This window comes from Pinus tabuliformis, chromosome 8 (genome assembly GCF_031772625.1).
Source record: "Pinus tabuliformis cultivar Carrire ecotype Pingquan chromosome 8, CPIR1, whole genome shotgun sequence".
Classification (NCBI taxonomy): Eukaryota; Viridiplantae; Streptophyta; class Pinopsida; order Pinales; family Pinaceae; genus Pinus; species Pinus tabuliformis.
This window is the reverse complement of record NC_142294.1, coordinates 1,897,556,489-1,897,563,282: the sequence shown is the minus strand read 5'-3', so window position 1 is coordinate 1,897,563,282 and position 6,794 is coordinate 1,897,556,489. Positions and strand designations below refer to the sequence as shown.

General features: G+C 40.4%; 1 pseudogene; it reads left to right on the top strand.

The window, feature by feature from the left end:
* Positions 1 to 5,182: 5,182 nt before the first annotated feature.
* Positions 5,183 to 6,338, top strand: LOC149243975 (actin-related protein 4 pseudogene; annotated as a pseudogene).
* The last annotated feature ends 456 nt before the right edge of the window (positions 6,339 to 6,794 follow it).

The window sequence follows — 6,794 nt, the reverse complement described above, 5'->3', positions numbered from 1 at the left end:
TGCCCAAGGAGAACTTTGAATACCTCAGGCAAAAGCTGGGGGTAGTTGATGCATCGTCTTGTTGTTGAATCTTATTCAGAGATTGTTGGTTGTACACGAGTTTCATATGGGGTATACGTGTACATTCGCTGGTTTATGGATTGGTCAAAGACCATCTGGCACAGGTTCAGGGGGAGCATATATTCTTCTAATAATACATTTTTGGCATTATTGTAGAAGATCTTGGAGGAGAAAGTTCAGAAGGATGTTGATCTGAATATTGTTGCGAATGTTTTGTCTCTATGTCTTATATCTCTTTTGTCAAGGTCATTTATGGTGTATGGTGGATTATGGTTCTTCTTGAAGAAAAATTATTTTACAGATCTGGCCTACAGTCAGGGGGAGCATGATCAGCACAGCAGAGTAGAGTTTTCAGCGTGTTCTCAGGGGGAGCATAACCCTTTGCCCTTGATGACAAGGGGGAGAATGACTTTGACAATCTTGGGGTTGCCATCAAGTCCAAAGGGGGAGATTGTTGGCATTATGATTCAGGTTTTGCACTATGGCACAAGTGTTGTACTTGATGGCAACTCACTCAGGTGGCAAATCTCTGTTCAGGCTCTCAAAATCATAGAAAAAGAGATACCCGCAGGTGAGCTTAAGAAAAGTTGCGGACCCGCAGGTGCCCCGAACAAGAAGTGTGGGCATACCCGCAGGTTCTCCGAACAAAAGGTGCGGGCTTCAAATTCAATCACTTCAATGCAGTGAAGCGCGCACACGTGGGAATTTTTATGATTGGTCCATGGTATTTAGACCGACGTACATGATCCTATGGTTTTGGTCCATGGTATAGGATCTAAATTATTGAACCCCGGTTTTGGATCCCTTGTATTGGTTTTCGATGGTTTTGTTCCATGGTTTGAATAAGGGCTTGCCTATAAAAAGGAAAGGAGATCACTTGGCTAATCACTTGTGAAATTTAAATATCTTAAGATCTGAAATTTTGGGTGATTGGTTTGAAAAGCTAAATCTAAATCAAGGTGAAAACTGTAAATTTTAAGGCGGATCTATTCGTGATCTCTCTGGCGCATGACCAGATCTGTGGATCTGACTGTCTGTGGCACATTGGAGAACTGTTAATTTGGCTCTATTCGGAGGTCCGCAGGCGATCTACAGAGCAGGTGCGGAGGTACGCAGTGCAGCAGAAGGCGCAGTGCGGAGGTACGCAGCGCAAAAGAAGGTGCAGGTGCGGAGGTACATAGCGCAGCAGAAGGTGCAGTGCGGAGGTACACAGCACAGCAGAAGGTGCAGGTGCAGAGGTACGCAGCGCAGCAGAAGGCGCAAGTGCGGGAGTACGCAGCGCAAAAGAAGGCGTAGGTGCGGAGGTACGCAGCGCAGCAGAAGGCGTAGGTGCGGAGGTACGCAACGCAGCAGAAGCCGCAGGTGCGGAGGTACGCTGTCAGGTAGACAGTGCAGGTGCGGAGCTACGCAGTCTAGACACAGAAGAACTGCGGATATTCGCAGGTTTCTATTGGTGAAGTTGCGGACTTTTCTTGAAACATTTATTGGCTGCCTTTTATCTATTGCTGCAGAGTTCTGGGTTTAGATTATTGGTATTGCTTTTCTGGTTACTGCATTATGAGAAGTTATTGGTTGATTCATTGGGTGATTGTAAAAGGAGATTGGTTGATTCACATGTACTTGATGATTATTTGATGTTCATGGATCCAGTTTGAAAATTTATGAAACGTGGTCCTTGGAAGAAAAGAAGTAGGTCAGCACCTACGTACTAGTAGTTCAGCTAGTACAAGAGCTAAGGGGGTTGTAGCTCCCTTCCAGGAGAGACTGGAAAACGAGAGAGGGTTGTAGCTCTCTGCAGGTTGCAGCCTGCGTACTGGTAAAGGACTGCACCAATACAAAATCATTGTAAAAGAAGTTTCTAATTGAAAGAAGATAGAGACATATTGCAGCAGGTGGTTTTCACCCACATTGGGTTTCCACCTTATATCTGGTGTTCTTTGGTGTGACTATTTGTTTTTCTTGTACTTGCTCATTATTATATGTTTCTGACATACAAATTAATGATCAATATCTGAAGAATAAATTAAAGTATAAAGCTGGAAGATATATTGAAAAGAATTTGATAATGTTGATTCACCCCCCCTCTCAGTATTATTCCCAACAAAACCTGTGGGCCTTCAACTTGTTTTCTATTTTAAAGTATTAAGACATATATTTTTGTTTTTTATTTTATTGTATTAATACATATATTGTTGGTTTATAATATATTAATAGATAGCTTATTGTTTTATATAGTTTCTATTAATCCCATACCATATAAAAACAAAAACCATTTTCCAAAATTCATGAGGTTCGTGCACTCACTCCAAGGCCACATGGGCTAGGGTGCCACATGGAACTACTTGATTTTTCCACATGGTTTCCACCCATTGGTCAATGCCACATCACCCGCACACTTGTGAAATGTCAGTGCCATTGTATGCCTAGTCACCTTGACATGTGTCATGTAGTCTTGCCATGTGTCAAGTTTTGAGTCTGCCACATAAGCTATCGTGGTCCCACTTTCCTGTTGAATAGGTTACCACGTGTCATCCATATGGTCTTCCATGTGGCAAAAGGTTTGAATTTGACTTTTTGCCTAATTTTACCAAAAAATTGACTAGTCGTAACTTTGCCATACATACTTAGATTGAGCTATTTGCATCATTGGAATCAACTCATCGAGCTCTATGACTTGACATGTTTCCATAAGCTTTTGAGAAATTTTATTTTTGAGGTTTTCTAGAGCCTTCTAAATCAAAAATCAATGAAAATATCACTTATTACAATCAACTGGTAATTATCCAATGTAGTTAATTCTATGAAAAAATATTTTACTGCAAATACTGAATTAAAACACAAATGTAATATTCCAAAAATAAATTGTGAAAACTTGAGAGAAAACAACCACAAAATGGAGATAAATATTTTTGGACAAAACGTCCCTAGAAAAACCCCGAAGGGAAAACCATTTCTTCAAATATGATGGTTTTATTATTATCTTAAGCAAATTATGCAATTGATAAATATTGCAATATTCCTTCCAAACCCCAACAAAGCTATGGCAAAATGTTTTTTCACTTCCACAAGTCAATCTAACCCCTTGAAGGCTCATGACCTATCTTTGCAACCTAACACATCATCACACTAGAAAATATGTCTTGTATAGCCCCACACATGCGGCTCTTGGACCCACTAATGCTCACGGCTTGGATGGAGTTAGCCTCTCATCTCTTCTAGCAACTCGTACAACCCTCTTGGAAGTCTTATATGGACTCCTCCTGGAAAATACATCCTCCACAAGAAATCTCGGTCTCTCTTAGAGAAAATACATCCCTCCTGGAAGCCTCACAACCTCAGTAACTTGGCCATTGGAAAATATTCATTGCTTCAACTATTGTTGAAACCCTCACTAGTATCAACTTGAAATAAGCATGATCATTATATCCAAGGTTTCCCATTTATTTCCTTTATAATATCTCGTTGAGAAATCAACAACCAAGATCTAGATCTGAAATGATCTAATCGATGTCTAAGATCACTTATAAACATTACTAGAAGTCTCTAGAGCAAAATCAACCATGGGTTAGCTATTATTAATTAATTAATCTATTTTCCTAAGTTAAAACTCTGGAAAATAATTAAAATTTATTAATTAATTTAATTAAGACATTTCCATTCAAAATAATACTTTGGGCTTAGAGAAATTTTCCACTCTTGTGTTCCCAGCCTTGTTAACACCACGCAAGGCTAGAACACCTGTCTAAGCTACATCAACAATCACTCCCTCTTAGTGAGGAAGGTGTTCTACATTGTACACCATCATGCTCCATGCTCACATCTAGAAAACATGTCACCTTGAGTACCCCATATCCCATTCCACTATGCCATAGCTCTCATGGACTGATGTTGTAAGAGATGAGTGCAAACTCATTCTCCATCGCACCATAAATCTCATATGTGATTGTCTTTGTATGCTTCTTTCCCTTGTTTTCACCTTTCTTCTTATGTGGGCAATTGCTATGGTAATGGCCAAACTCATCACAGCGATAGCACTTGATCTTTGACATGTCTTTCTTCTTTTCCTCCTTGGATTTGGACCCTTTACTGGATCCCTTCTTCGATTTTCCCTTGCTCACAAGAGAAAAATTCTCATTGTTAGCTCCTTTCTTCTTGAAACTACTGCTAGTACCATTGTTTCCTTTCACAAGTCTTAGTCCAAGCTCCTCCTGTGTGAAGTCATTCCACAAGTGGTCCCAAGTAAGAAAATCAAATCTTCGACTAACCACTTGCACAAAAATATTCCACTGCTTTTGAAACCCATTCAAGGTTGTTTTCACAATATCTTCATCATCTAACTTTTCTCAAACGGTTACTAGCTCATCTTTGACTATTCTAATGTAGGTGAGATAATTGACAACGTTCTCTCCCTTATTTTGTCTAGTGCTTTTGAGCTTCTCTCTTATAACTATTTTTTGATATATATTTGTATCCTGGAAAAGTTTGTTGATGGCATCCCACATCTTTTTGGTCGTATTTTCTTCCACCAAATGTGGAATAATTTTGTCCTTGACCCCATCTAGAATAATACGCCTATCCTCAACATCATATTTCTAATACTCATGCAACATGATAGGATCTATTGGTATAGCAATATGTGCCATAGTAAACTCTTCCATCCTGTTATCACTGAAAATTTTGTTGCCAAAATTGCTCAGACTAGCTTAAGGACAAAGTGTTTTCGCAGCGCATAAATCCTTTAGCAGTTTCGCAGCGCTACATGTTTAGGTGGTTTCGTAGCGTGCTACGAAACTGGGAATTTGTTCAAGTTTTCAGTGGAGGCCAAAATCCTAGCATGCCTATTGTACAGAGTTCTGCAGATGAGAGCAGCGACAGTGATTTCAAGGAAGCGGTGGTCTCTGCAATGTCTAAACTTTTGCACTCAAATCTTTTGCAGGCATTAAGCTCGTTTGTAGATAAAGACAGAAGTAGTGCTGTCTGGTGACAGAATTGATGCATAAGGATCTTCATAGCTTCATCAACGAATGGATGCAAAGTTAAACATTGCGGGATGGGATGGTTAGAAATTATATACTGCTGAAACAACTGTTGAGGTGTATCTCATCTATAGGCGCTCGACACTATGTATGGAGGTGATGAAGTCGCAGCTATAGTTCTTGATCTGGGGTCTCATACTTGTAAAGCTGGTTATGCAGGCGAAGATGCCCCAAAGGTAGTTTTTCCTTCTGTTGTGGGATCTATTGAGCAAACAGGGATCGCTGATGCAGTCAAAGTTGAAGGAGATTTAGAATCTTCAGATGCCAAAATGAATGTCAAGCTAGACTCTGAGAAGTCCAAATCCAAGCGGAAATTGTATGTTGGTTCTCAAGCTCTGGGCTACCGACATGATTTTATGGAGGTGATTCCAGCTCTGAAGGATGGTATTGTTGCTGGTTGGGATGTTGTGGATAGCAGATGGGACCATGCTTTTCGGGAGCGCTTGCTAATTGACCCAAAGGAGCATCCTATATTGTTAGCTGAACCATCCTCCAATTCACAACAACAAAGGGAGAGAGCAGCAGAGCTTATGTTTGAAAGTCACAAGGTGCCAGCCCTATTTTTAGCAAAGAATGCGGTATTAACTTCCTTTGCTTCAGGACGTCCTACTTCTTTAGTTGTTGACTGTGGTGGTGGATCGACAACTGTTGCTGCAGTCCATGATGGTTATGTTATTTAAAAGGCTGTGGTGTCTTCTCCCATTGGCGGTGAGGTTTTAACTGACTGCCTTATGAGGTTTTTGGAGAGTAAAGGGATTTTGGTCAAGCCTCGATATTCATTCAAGAGAAAGGAGGCTCGACCGGGAGAATTTCAAATTGTAGATCTTGATTTTCCTAATACAACTGCAAGCTACAAAAGATACTCACAGATGTTTATTGTAAATGATTTCAAGGAAGCTGTCTGCCGTGTACCAGACACAGTCGTTGATGAATCTTCTTATTCTAACATTCCAACAACAATCTTATGAACTCCCAGATGGACAGATATTAGGATTTGGAGCTGATAGATTCAAATTTCCTGATCTTATATTCAACCCGTCCCTACTTCAGACACTGCCTCATATGGAAAAGCTTGATAATTTAGGGCATTCACTTCGCGGGCTTCCCCAGATGGTTATCGAGAGTATAAATAAGTGTAATATGGATAATTTAGTGCTTCGTTCAGATATGTGTCAATACGTGGGTTTATATGGGAGCACCGCTTTCATATCATGGCTGAGGTCTATACAAATGGGCCGATGAAGATTTCTTTCCGCTGTGGGTGAAACCGATTATTGGCAGGTGGCAAATTCATGGAATAGCATTTATGTCTTGGGCGCAAGTGTTTGATGAAGTGCCAGAGAGAGATGTAGTTCATTATCTTCGTGGCCTAGCTCCACAAGAGTTCTTTTTCCACGCAAACGGGTGGCAGAGAAGGTTTTGTCAATGGCATGCTGAATGGTTTATCTTATGATCATGTGTTTCCTGATGCAAACAACCCAAACAGCCAGGCAATGTTTATGTCCCAAAGTATTCGAGATAAATCGGTGAATGGATGGTTGGAAGCTTTTTTATGCTCCATGGCCGCGCTCAAGAAACTGGATTGACCTCTTCGATGCCATTTTTGTCAAGGTTCATTTCATTGGAAATGTTCGGTATCTTCCCATTTCTCGGATAAACTCAGTACATGTTTACCTGTTACAAGTGCCACGGTGTTAA